The sequence below is a fragment of the Temnothorax nylanderi genome, unplaced genomic scaffold, assembly GCF_030848795.1.
Source record: "Temnothorax nylanderi isolate EJ_2023f unplaced genomic scaffold, tnyl_v1.0 TNYL_tig0010_pilon, whole genome shotgun sequence".
In the NCBI taxonomy this organism is placed as follows: Eukaryota; Metazoa; Arthropoda; class Insecta; order Hymenoptera; family Formicidae; genus Temnothorax; species Temnothorax nylanderi.
Genome location: NW_027249072.1, coordinates 247,558 through 260,692, shown reverse-complemented (window position 1 = coordinate 260,692; position 13,135 = coordinate 247,558). Strand labels below are relative to the sequence as shown.

The 13,135-nt window shown below is 35.5% G+C and overlaps 1 protein-coding gene across 1 annotated transcript in view; it reads left to right on the top strand.

The window, feature by feature from the left end:
- Positions 1-1,350: 1,350 nt before the first annotated feature.
- Positions 1,351-13,135, top strand: part of LOC139787509 (serine/threonine-protein kinase MARK2) — an 84,138-nt gene continuing 72,353 nt past the window's right edge. Inside the window, exon 1 of the mRNA XM_071726622.1 lies at positions 1,351-1,482. The gene's annotated coding sequence lies outside the window, so the exon portion shown is untranslated. The remainder of the gene's footprint in view (positions 1,483-13,135) is intronic.

Here is a 13,135-nt window from a genome sequence, read left to right as displayed (position 1 = left end):
AGACCAACGCGACCACATGTAACCTAACAGTAAAATTTAAAATTGAAAGAACAAGCTGGTGTTATATGTTAACCGGTCGCTAAACACGTTATTGTTCAATATTTCTTGTAAAATTTAACAACTCTATCCACATGAGTTTATTTGAAATATAAAAATATTGTTTACGTAGAAATATTGTTTTAAGCTAGAACGCAAATAAAAAGTTTCCAAAATTGACTAATATGACTACACACACATGTTTCGCATAGTTAACAATGTTAACATATACTTTAAGAATACATGCGTTTTAAGAAGTTACTTTAAATATATGTTATTATCGTCGATAATAACATATACACATATGTACAAATCGAGAGATATATATAATTGTTTTCAATCGGTACATATGCAAATATACGCTAATTAATAATAATTACGATACGCATTGGCTTGTTGCATGACAATCGCGAAAACTCGTTAGCGCAGGTATTTTCGTTGCCCTTTGCCGCGAGTAGCATCACATCATTCACTTGATCACTCACATTATGCCTCTCCGTATATAAACAACGTCGCGCGTAGTGTCGTTTTACGGTTTGGTCGACCGCGCGCAATACATATGTGAAACAATCGGATGATAGGTGTGCGTAGTGCGTACGCCACCGGCACCGCACGCATCGGCACCACACGGATACCACTGGCGGCACAGGCGCGGCGCGGGCGTGGTAATTGAAGCCCACGGTTTACCGTACATACCAATTAATAAAGCACACTTTGTCAATCAGTGCGATTGCGTCGCTATATCGGGCGCCGTGTTCAGGTAAGATCGATCTTGCGCTCGGCTAAATTGGGTGAAAATGAGATTATCGATCCTACCTAGCTTGGTTAAGGATGGTCCTAATGTCAATGAATGTTGGTAATTACTAACCGAAGATATTCCACGATAAAGGGATATATAGTTAAAACGAATAAGCTATTACAATTTTTTATGCGATAAATACTTTTGCATAAAAAATGTTAATACACTTTAAGTACGTGTGCATTGTTTATATATCCTGGATGTTTGCAAGATATGTCGGGATTTATGCTTCCACTCTCTCGCTTTATCTAATTCTTCAGCAAAAGCTATTAGGCGAATAACGATATTCGCCTATTGACTTTCCCGTTAACATTATAATCTTTTTTTATGTCAAGTCATACATGCATCATTAATAACTCATAGATGACCGTATCTTTCGACCGTAATTTTTTTGTTTTTAAATGAAATGTATGAAAAAGGGCCGAAAGCCCTGTTGGTGGACCTTATAGTCTCACGGATTTGAAAATTAACTTGAACGTCCTTCCTTTATTCCAGGCGTGAGGAGAGAAGAGGGTGCATCGACACAGCGTCGGAGAAAGGTCTAAGGCTGGAGTGAAACTGGCTGGCCTACAATGTCCGCTAGCATGCGGAGCACCCTGCAAACCGTTCCGGAATCCGTGCCTGCCGACCACGTCACAAACTCCAAAGTAAGTTGTCCAAAATCCGATTAACTACGAGTATTTCCTTCCGCCAACTATGGCGGAGGATCGTGCTCGTTGTCCTTTGTGTCTCACATTCTCATCTAGAACGACCGCAACTCTTTTCATCTCGGAGACAATGAGAGATTTTAACTTAATGCGCTTCCCGAGATTTCTAGTTCGGAAATGTTTCTGATTTTCTGAACTAAATTTATATTTCTCGTGTGTGTTACCGAAGATTAAATTCGATTAAATCAATGACTAAAAATGTCTGTTCTAAATTATATTATACTTTAAATTAAAATTTGTTTATGTTTATTGTATATAAAGCGATAAGTAACTCGAGACTTTTTATTACATAGAGTTTTATTTATTTTAATAGCATTGATAGCAGAAGGACAGAGGTACTTGTCTTAAATTTGTCTTAAAAATATTTATATAATAATTACAATATTTCTTAGTATGATTTTAGTGTAATCTTTTTTAATATCTACATCTTATGAAAAATGAAGCTTTTGTATTCTACTACACATTTAAAAGATATCAAATATCATGTTTAATATGAAAAAATATTATATATAGATCTTATCCATTCTTTCTACTAATTAATCGGCTAAAGGACCGACTTCGGCTTCGTTAAAAACTTCTTCTCGGGAAATGCAGTTGAAATCGTAGCGGAGGTGAATGGGCTGCTAAATTGGAAGAGAAGTTCGGAAGACACCGTATGCTTTTTTTAAAATATCGCGTGTTATATACGTGCTTGGTGGTGCCGCCCGCAGACACTCCTCGACCTTTGAACCTTTCCTTACCGAACGAACGAGGGTTGAAAATGTCACGGGTGCAAGCCACCTCTTGCAAGTACATACGTTACGATTGACCCTGGCTGATCGACTGTACGCGCGATGACATAACGCCACGGTTGATTTACTCGGCAAATTCAATTTACCGACGACGAACTTTCTTTTACGCGATTTCATGACGTTTCCCTATAATTGCCGGTTGCGTAATGCAATACGTTGAAAAATTTTGCGAAAAAATAAGTTGTACGGACATATAAAATCGCGTTTCTGACTGAAAAATGACGAAAAGCTTACGTAAAGTTTATATGGATTATAGTCGTAATCTCGTTGCTAATCAAAGTAGTCTTAATTTAAATTCGACTAATTTACAATCGCAACAATGTAATGTAAATCGCATGCAAAGGTCATTTATTAATTCCGAGACTTCTATTCATTACAGCTGCATAAAACATGCGTGCATATAGAGAGAATCGTTCGTGCAACACGCTCGTTATTGTGTAAACAATAGGCAGAAATTTTTTAATCGCTTTAGGCACAACAGTTAAAATACATGTTTATTTAATGTCTTTTTTTCCCTCGATAATTCTATATTCGTTTAACGTGGAATATTTTTATTAGCATTATGATAAAAAAGTGCTAAAATACATTTAATCGACATTTAATTAAGGCGTGAATACATACCTAAGAAAAGCCCATGGCAATATTATCCACTTCGGATGGAACGAGTCCCTTATTGTTAGACACGCGGAATCATCGTTCTATCATGCCTCATTGTCTCCGGGTCTGGAATGTTTCGCTGTCGTTCGTAGGTCGATCAACATGTGCCTCGTCACGCGTAATATGTTAAGCCTATGGGTCGACGCTCGCAGACGGAAGAAAGTATCCGATAAAAATGACGTAGTCGCAATGCGTTTTTCAAGGTTCGTTGAAGCGAGTTTAGGAGGCTGAGATACAGCCAACTATATAATAAACTCTTGCGAACCTCGCGTCCTAGCGAACTCTCGAAACCTATCGTTGAGTGCATTAAATTCTTATCAAACCGTGTGTTATCGTTCTTGCGACCTCCAGATACTTTGAGTACGTTCTTCCTGTTGCGTGCGTCCTTACGTCGCGCAGAAGGCGAAATGTTGCTCCCTTGTGATATTACACGTATCGCAAAGTTGCTTCGTGACGTCTCTGGTATAGGGTGATTGCTTTATATCAACATCCACGCTTTCTTAAGTTAAGAAAGATAATCATTAAAATTAAAAATTTGCAAAAACGGTTTCTTATCTCGAAATTTTATCGCGCGGTCATTCAATGATCTAGAACAGATCACTGGACGCTTTAGATATATTTTTTGCACTTTATTATTGAGTACACTGAAAATATGAAATGAAATGTTCTTTATTCTTATAAAAAAGGCGCCTTTTATTCTCAATTATTCGGGTTTTAGTTTGACACTGTTGACACGTCATACGAAATCGAATATGATTTGGTCAAAAGGTATGTAGACATGTAAATAGGCCGGCGAGTCTGGTAGATCTTTTTTTTTCACACGCGTCTAGCCCAGATTTCGTCCCGAATGGAACAAAACAGGAATCGTATCCGATGACTCGACCGAACAGGTTTTCACGATCGACGGCTTTCGAATTTTCTCTTGGCAGTGGTCGCCAGTGCTTTATCGTCGTCACTGGTAGGAAGCTTTCACGTTTTCACGCTCGTGAGAGCGTCGATGAGTTATCAAACGAATTAATCCCTCGCTTGTAATTAACGTCGCGGTTATAACTTTCGATTGTGCTGGTTTAATGCTGGTTTGCGCCGCAAACATTTATGAATAGCTTATGTGAATTATCTACAATGTGTTGAATGTGTGTAATAGGAGAGATATAGTCTCTCTCTCTCTCTCTGTCTCTCTCTTAAATAAAACATAAAGTAGATTTAATCTTAATATACGCAGTAATTCTATTTTTGTCTTAATCTTGTGAATTTTATTAAAAACTGTGAGCTCTGATTTTTATCTCTACGACAGACGCGTTATATCTTTACTTAATTATTTTTTATAGTCTATGCTAAAATGTTTTTGCTTGCACCTCTGAGATTACCTCTATGGGCTCATATGATCTCATCTTACGGTATATGAAATGCTGATTTATACTGTTAGTTAACTCTGACGATAACTGACTCATATGGTGTCCCAACGGCGCAACGTATCCGCTCGACCATCGCATATCTTATACGCTCGCTCGACGACAATCGTACGGTATATCGGCGATGATTTAAGGTTACCGAATCGCTGAACCTTGAATAAGGTTCGGTCACTATAATTGTAAGCGTGGTTTCGGCGGTCGATGATATTGTATCTGTTTGCAATGACGTTCGAAATAATGCTTGTCTGTTGAAAAGCACTATATACGGTTTTCGTCATAGTTTCGTCACAAAAATCGATCGGTCTTACGTCACGGAAATTTAGCCATATATCGCGCCATATATCATGTAGATAGACATGTTCCGATTCAGAGTATTCAGACAGCGGACGTATATGTTCATATATAAACTCGCATAACGCGTACAGATTCTCATTACCACATATATATATAAATAGATTATTTATGAATACATTGGTTTATTGATTAATGCGTAAATAGGGGAGAAGGGGTCTCGGAACATCCTCGACCGTAATTTTAATAATAGATTTGCTATCTTAATAACATATTTTTTATCTTTGATAACGAATTATTTACCTTAATTTTCATTTTAATTACAAGCTTAATCGTAAGCTTGTCTCATCTGAGATATTTTTTATTTTTATTGAAAGAAGTTTATATTTATTTTCAACAAAAAATTATTATAATAACGTCGTGATTGAAATCTGCTTAAAGGGGAATTTAGTTTTGAATATCTGCGTAAAGATAGGATTATGAAAACTAATGTCAACCTTATACGATGGAAATTACATATATCGCGCAGAATATATATTTCTGTTGAAGAATTGATTATGACAGCGGATGGTCGTCTCGATGAGAGTCTCTCTCATTTGAGCACTTTTATGTCCATGCAGATCACTGCACAGCATATCAATATCCAGTCGTCGGATATAAAATTTCGGCTATCTCTATAGATGCGTGTGTGTGTATATATATATGTGTGTGTATATTCTGTATAAACTCTTTCGCATAATTCTAATAATGTGCTTAGCGAGAGTTTAATAAAGAAAATAAGTGACATAAATTATTATCTGCAGAAATATGAGAGATAACTATAATTCGTGTATATTTTGTTCTCCGTTATGGTTTTATTTTGAAATTTTTATTCTGTAATTAATTAGAAGTCCAGCATAGATTTATCTGAAAATAATTAACTTTTGCATTATTCAGTCACGTAGTTAAATATCGTTTTACTCGGATGTAATCATTTCTAGAAAAATCTTTTTTACTCTATTTATAACAAATTGCAAAAAAACCATGTAATATAATTATGAAATGATAATAATATAATAATCTAGGAAGAGCAAATCATAGACAGTTACTATTATCCGCGGTTTGATTCGATTTAGTGGGAAAGTTGTTATATAGTCTGTTATTCGCACGTTACGCCTTATTAATAATATAAATCGCGAAGTCGATGTCGAAGAGCTGCGTGGATATCCAGATTATGAAACATTAAAATCTCTTCTCTGATCCTGCACGAAGTAACGGTACCAAAGTCGTGCAGAATGACGTCGATAAGCTTAATTAACCCGGTTAACACTCGTGCTGAAGATGCAAGAACAGCGAAGCAAGGCCGTCTTTTTATCTCGTACCACTTCTCTTTCACTGGATACTTCACCAAATCACAATAGCTGTTTGATCGGATTAGTATTGGTATTAGACATAATAATCATTAATAAAATTGTTAAATTGTCGTGTTGACTTCCACAGAGGTATGAATTTACACGTGACTGTTTTAACAATTTGATTAGTTTTTATTGAATCTAATGTATTTGCAAGATTACTAATTGAAATCAAATCTTTTAGAAGAAACGTACTTCAAATTATAATCGGTCGACAATTTTTTAGAAATGGTAATTTGAGTTTGATACGGATGCAATTCACTAAAGAGAAGATACGAACACTTATATTTCTTATATTATTAAATTGAGAAGAACATTGTGAAAATAAATGTCATTAAATTAACATCATTTAAGTATTAATGCAATTTTATGAGATCGACGAAAATTACTTTCTCAGACGCGTCGTTTCGGCAAACTCAATGACGACAATTTATATTGTCGGATAAATCCGTGCTCGTGTCTTGTTTATAAATGCGATTCACGCTGACTAATAAACTAAGATTAATCCACTTTTTACGGATACGCTTTCTCTGCACATTTGTCCGGCAATCGCTGATGATGATGATTGTAAATCACGAATGCGTCCGTAATCACATTTATCCAATGTAATTTCGCGATTGCACTCTGCCGCTAATGACGTTCTCACCGGAAAGTCAAAAGCACACACTGCATTGTTTGTGCAATGAGATAAGTAGTAAAATAATAAGTTTTTTACATTTACGTTATCTGAAATGGTAATTTTTACGAAAACACGGTTTCTTTTTACATTTCTACATTTTTTAAATTTCTGCTAAATTATTTTTAACCACATCGTGTAGATTTTCCATCCCTTATGATATACATATATATACCAACTTTGAAGTTACAGAATATAGCCTTGATATTTAAGTGAAGATCAACTTCGATTTGTATATTATAAAAAAATTCTGTTATAAAAAATTAAAATAAAATTAATGTGGAAATATTATAAAATTAATATAAAAAAACGAAAAAGTAATGTAAAAAATTACTATGGAAAGTAAAAGAAAATAATGTCACATGCAGTATTAAAAAAAAATCAATAACATTGCCTCTCATTTGTGAAATTAATGTATCTTTCCAAGGCATTTTTCCCCATAATATCACTCTAATCATTGCCGATTGCCGGCGATTATATCATTTATGTATCACAAAAACGTTACATCACGCACACTCGAATGCGTATTCGATTGTTATTTTGTTTGAAAAGCTTGAGGGCGTCTGTTTTTCTTGCTATCTCGGATGCGGCATTACCGATCTCGTCACGGGACGCGCGCGTTCAATCGCGATCAATTAGACGTCAAGCGGAATAGCATGGACGCTGTGTCGTTCGCAAACTTGTCATGTATGTGCACAACCAAGTTTAACCCATGGCTGTCCTTTCTTTCTGTCTCTCTCTTTCTCTCTTCTTCTGTTCTTTTCTCGCAAGCTATATGGCATCAATGTGGCTGGACTTCGTTTCTACACGCTTACATCACACACTTCGGAATTGTTCATTGAGCTTAATTCCAATCCAGCATATCGGAGCTAACAATAAGATAACGCTTGAAAAGCAGCACCATTTGGTATGGTTTGGCAATCTATTCGAAAGATTGTAAGTTATCTTAAATATTTCATATATAAATTAATCAATTCATATCAAATAATGACTACATTTTTAAATTCCAGAATTTTATATATGAAACTTGTTTTAATTTAATTTTCTGAATTGACTCGCGCTTTTGTATAATAGTGCCCATTTAAATTAACAATAATTGTTTCTTTTTAGAAAGTAATAAGAGTTAATTATTAAATTGATTAGTCAATCCTTTCTCATCTTTTCTTCATTTTTTCGTTACCGCTTCAAATTTTATCAGTTGGTAAATAAAAGTTTGATAATAAGCGTTAATAATTCAAGCGTTATATTGTATTTTCTATCTGCGTTAGTTTTTTATTGATAAAGGAATCAGAGAAGAGAGAGAGAGAGAGAGATTGGAAAAAGTTCTTTCAATATCTTCATTTGGACTTAATTTAGCAATGAATCAAAGAACAGGCCCGTTTCTTCGCCCGTTCACCTTGCCCTGATCGCCTTCTCGGACGCTCTCGAAGCGGACATAATGATAATGCAGTCGTTCGTGAGTGGTATCCAGTTTTCGCACCGGGTGCTTGGATTATGATTGACCCAAATGTAGCAACGACCTTGCGGACCACATACCCGTCGAGAGAAATGCGGATAAATATAAGATCGAGCGCAGCTTATACTTATGTGTGGTGCAAGGTTGCCACCATCGATGATAGTTGTGCTAATACTTCATGCTTTTTTTGTGCAATTTGATAAACAAATTTGAGAAAATTTAGGAGAAAAAATGAAAATTGCTTTTTAAAAAATGCAACGAAAATTAATATGTGTAAAGTTTGGAATAGTTATACGCATTCTTCACTGAAATATTTATTTTCCAGGAAAATAATTTAATTAAAAAAAATTTTGCGTTTATTTTATGAAAAATATTATAGATCGATATTATAGAACGATTTCTGAAGCTATGTTGTCTGAGGCATGGTATGATATATACATATAACGCGAAGTTTATAATTTGTCAAAAATTATGAGCGTTTTATGGCATCTTCGTGAATATGAAAAGTTACTCAAAAAGTTCAATTCAAAGCAGAGCAAACAAATACAACCCTAGAAATTGGATTCTCTTTAAAGTTCCATTTGAGACACAACAATAAATTTCGAGTTTTCTGCAGGCAACAAATAAGCTGTTGCTATTTCTCTCTCACTGTCTTCGGAACAGACGTCTTACCGAACTTTTCGATAGAGACTTCGGTACTAGATCTACGCGAACCGTAAATGTAGCTCTTCGTCGAAACATATGATTCTAACTTTCAAGTCCCTTTAAGTAGCTTCTTTTCGTATTCGACGCTAAATGTCTTGTTTATCTTAATTCCGGAACCCAATATAAAAATCAGTTCTGCAATGCAAAAATCAGTTTTTACATTATTTTATATTATTATTATTTAGTGTATATATTTCTTTAAACTACTGATAAAATAATTTTTTTTATTTTTTTGTTTTCGAAAACTTAACTGCATATCGAAATTAAAGCAAAGCCGATATTGCGCAGGGCATTATGTATAAGAGAGAGAGATAGAGAGAGAGAGAGAGAGAGATGTTATTCGTTACATTATTCATTAATGATATCGAGATTTCGTGCATTAATGCATGAAATAATCTTATTGTTATTCTGAAATCGGAATCGAACATATAATATGCGCATTGAACGCGTCTAAAGAATCCGACTATATGAATCTGGACGCTCTAGATGCAGGCACGATCGTCTTCTCGAATGTTGGTTTTTAATCGTTCGAATTTAGTTTACACGGCATTTTGCCAATGCAGCTAATCGTCACTAGCTGGCACATTTAAGAACGTTCGCTCCGACGTCGGAACTGTCACGTCGGCAGCAACAGTGACGATGGTGGTGACGGTGGTAGTGGTGGCTCTTTCGAGCGTGAGGCAGTAATAATCGGATCGATATACTCCAGTTTATTCGGATGGTAACGCGAAATTGTTTCCACGATACGACACCGGCAATGTCTCTGTGCAATCCGGTCATGTAGTTGCACAGGTGCTCCCCTTGTCCGTCGTTAAACAAAACGACGCTTAAAAGGCCGACGCACTCTTCTTTTCAAAGTAGAAAATACACCTTCAGTCGTTCCACTTGCATGTCATTGATTTTCAATCGACGAAAGCATCGTCCGATAGGTCGTTCGTAACTCGTGTTCTAGTACACGAGCCGATGAAACAGGCTTAAAAATATGCGACGTGTAAGATTAGTTTATCTCGAATTCTCGTCCGCACTTGTATTCTTATTAGCTCTGGAAATGCCTGTAGCCGTACGGTGTTCTTAACTCGCGAGATAATTTTATCTCGCGATAAAAGCGAGAAAGAGAAAGAGAGAAATCGGATATAATATTTAGCAGTAGGTAAATGTAACTAAAATATAGATTAGATATGTACACGAATCGAACGCACATTTAGCGTCAAAACACGACGATATACCGTCGAAAATCATACAGCGTAGGCTGGTCTTTAAAGTACAACGACGTCAACGCACGGCGTGCAGTTAATTGCGGTACCGTGGAAGATTTTTCAAGATCGTATCACGTTGCGGCGCAGGAAATTTCTCTGTCACGAAAGTGCGAGACGCGTGCTGAGCATGCTAACGCACATAATTAATAACCGCGTTAGCGATAAATATTAGCCCAGCCCACGCAAGAGAAGCGCATCGCGAGTGTTTTATTCGCATCTTGCGATATGTATTACTTTAGATCAAAATATCTCGTGAAAAGATATCTCTATACATGTGACAAAAGATACTGTCGTTGTAAATTCTACTATTTCACTCCGAGACATTTCTCATAATTTCTAAAAAAAAAAAAAACATGAATTAACGTGTAATATATCTTCTTATATAAGAAAGGGATTTGGTGCTTGTAATATTTTTACTTATTTCGGATATCCAATTTTTGAAATATTAGGAATAAAAGGTATATGTTCTCTCTGCGGGTTTCAAGAGATTTAGAATAGTCATCTACTAAAATGCGGTGCTACTTATTATTTCTAATTTGTAATGCAATATATTTTAACTACATATAATATATTTTAACTATACCGATACGCGTCACTCTCGCTACCGATAAGAGAGTTTCGCTTCATGATGAGATGGCTTCATGCATTGCGGAAAGGTACGCCAGATGGCGATCACAGTCTTTCCGTTCGACTTGGCGTAATCGTAATACGAGAAGGAAGACAAAGCCGCTCGACATCATTTTATTAGTCGCGTGTAGTCGCGTGACATATCAGAAAACCGATACGTTCACCGGCTAAAGTCGATTCTTCGTATCGTCACTGCGATCAGTCGATCTTCCTGTCGTGCTAGATATATTTTATCACAAAAAGGGAAATTTATATCTTAATTTTTTTACATCTTATTCCTTTTTATACATTCCTCTTTGATTTATATATTTTTTATATATTTATATCGACATATATTTGAGAGAATCTAAAGAGATATATCACGGTGATGATTTAGAAGAAAAATCTCTGCACAATAGTAAAGTTAAAAATAAAATTGGTAATGGAATTAGAAGGTAGAAAAATAATAAACAAAAATTATTACAAATTAAGTATTTAATTAATTAATTAATTAATTAAGAATAATAAACATGAGAAGACTTTCTTACATAGAAAGTTTAAAAATTATCACGTAGCTTTTATTTTTCCGAATGACGTTGTATTGTATTTGTCAACGAATATATTACGATACTTATGTCGAGTGACAGAAATAGTATTGCGTATGCAAAACCGTTAACAAAATGTTATTAATCGACACCTATTTGTGCATGACGGTCTTTATCGATACGAAGACGTTCTTATTTCGAAATTGACATGCGGGAAGGACCCGTCGCTCGTATGGAGAGAAACGTTCTATCGATATACCGCAAGTATCGAACTGCCAATGCTTAACGTGCGCCGCTTATTCGTATTCGCAAAACCGTACGGGACACGGGACAGCCACGACTCGAGGACAGGGACGACTGCAATGCCTGCTTCGCGGCGGCGACGCCATAAATGGCATTCTCGATCGAACCCGGGGCCCGGGAATCTATTGTCCTCCACGTGCAATGTCGCTCCGGTCGCAGTCGAAGAGCGATAGAAGTCGATTGTTTTGAAGCCAACCGCACCGTTTCCACCTACGAGACGTGCTGCGGTCGATCTTAAGCCTCGTTCAAATGGGACGGTATTCTATGACATTTTCTAAGAAATTGAAATCTAATAATACAATAATATAGCTGAAAGTCCTGAAGATTCTTTGTATAAAAATCAGATGCAATAAGCATTTCTCCTTACTCTTTCTCCTCGGCTCTTGGTGACGCTAAATGCGGTACTAATTATATTATCGATATGACCCTAATGGCTCGCGTCTTCTCAGATATATTATTGTATGTACGATATAGCAAATAAAATAATTGAGTAATTAAACTATAGAGATTTGATTGGGGTATCTTCTGTGTGATAACATTACTAATTATTATGTAACAATTGTACATTATAACAATGTTCTAAGAGATTCTCATTCTAGCATAATATATACAACTAAATGTTATCAGATTACGGATCAGTAGAAATTATCATTAACATGTCAGAGACAGCAAACTGGTTTTTACAGTTCAACCACGAAAGCATATCCTCATATATGTCACGTTATCCATAGCTATTTGTTGTACTTCACTGCACCGCATTGTCGAGGAAAGCCTTGACTCCTACCAACTATGGAGGGTTACTATATAAGGTCACTGACTTCCTCTTGACCACGTATACTAAAGGTCAAACTAAGACGTTTGACGAGATATTTACAGAATTATTCAACGTATTATATATTTTAGGGAACTTAAATTTGAAAATGTAAACAAGAAATCGTTTTTAGAAGTCAAATTAGAGAATTAATTCTTAATCGCGTATTTATTGCATTGTCTTGTTGTAATTTTATTCAGTTAATGTCCAATATATATTTCACTTTTTATGCGTTTATCGCTATGACGACGGTTTGTGAATGGTTAAAAATATTGCATTTTTTGCTGGGACTTTTCTTGCACACGATTGCAGTTCGATGATTTACGATCTTCGTGAGAATTGGTCAATCGTAAAATTTCGTTCTATTCAGTTTCGAATGTGCTAATCTCGATACGTGGCCGCGTTAAAACCTACTTGAGATTTTACAACATTAAATCCTACTGATGGAATGAATATGAGCGGCCGGTTGAACGTAAAACATGAAATCTGGGAAATAAGATTAACAAAAAATGCGAGATTAATTCGATGTAAATTCTCGCTCACCAATATTAAAATTAATACTTATATATGTATATAAAGTTTTATAAATTGACATTAACAAATTGGAGAAAAATCTACTTTGAATATTTATCAAATAAATTATATTGAATTATTAAAAATTATTGAAAAATTAGTAAAATAACGTCATAATAA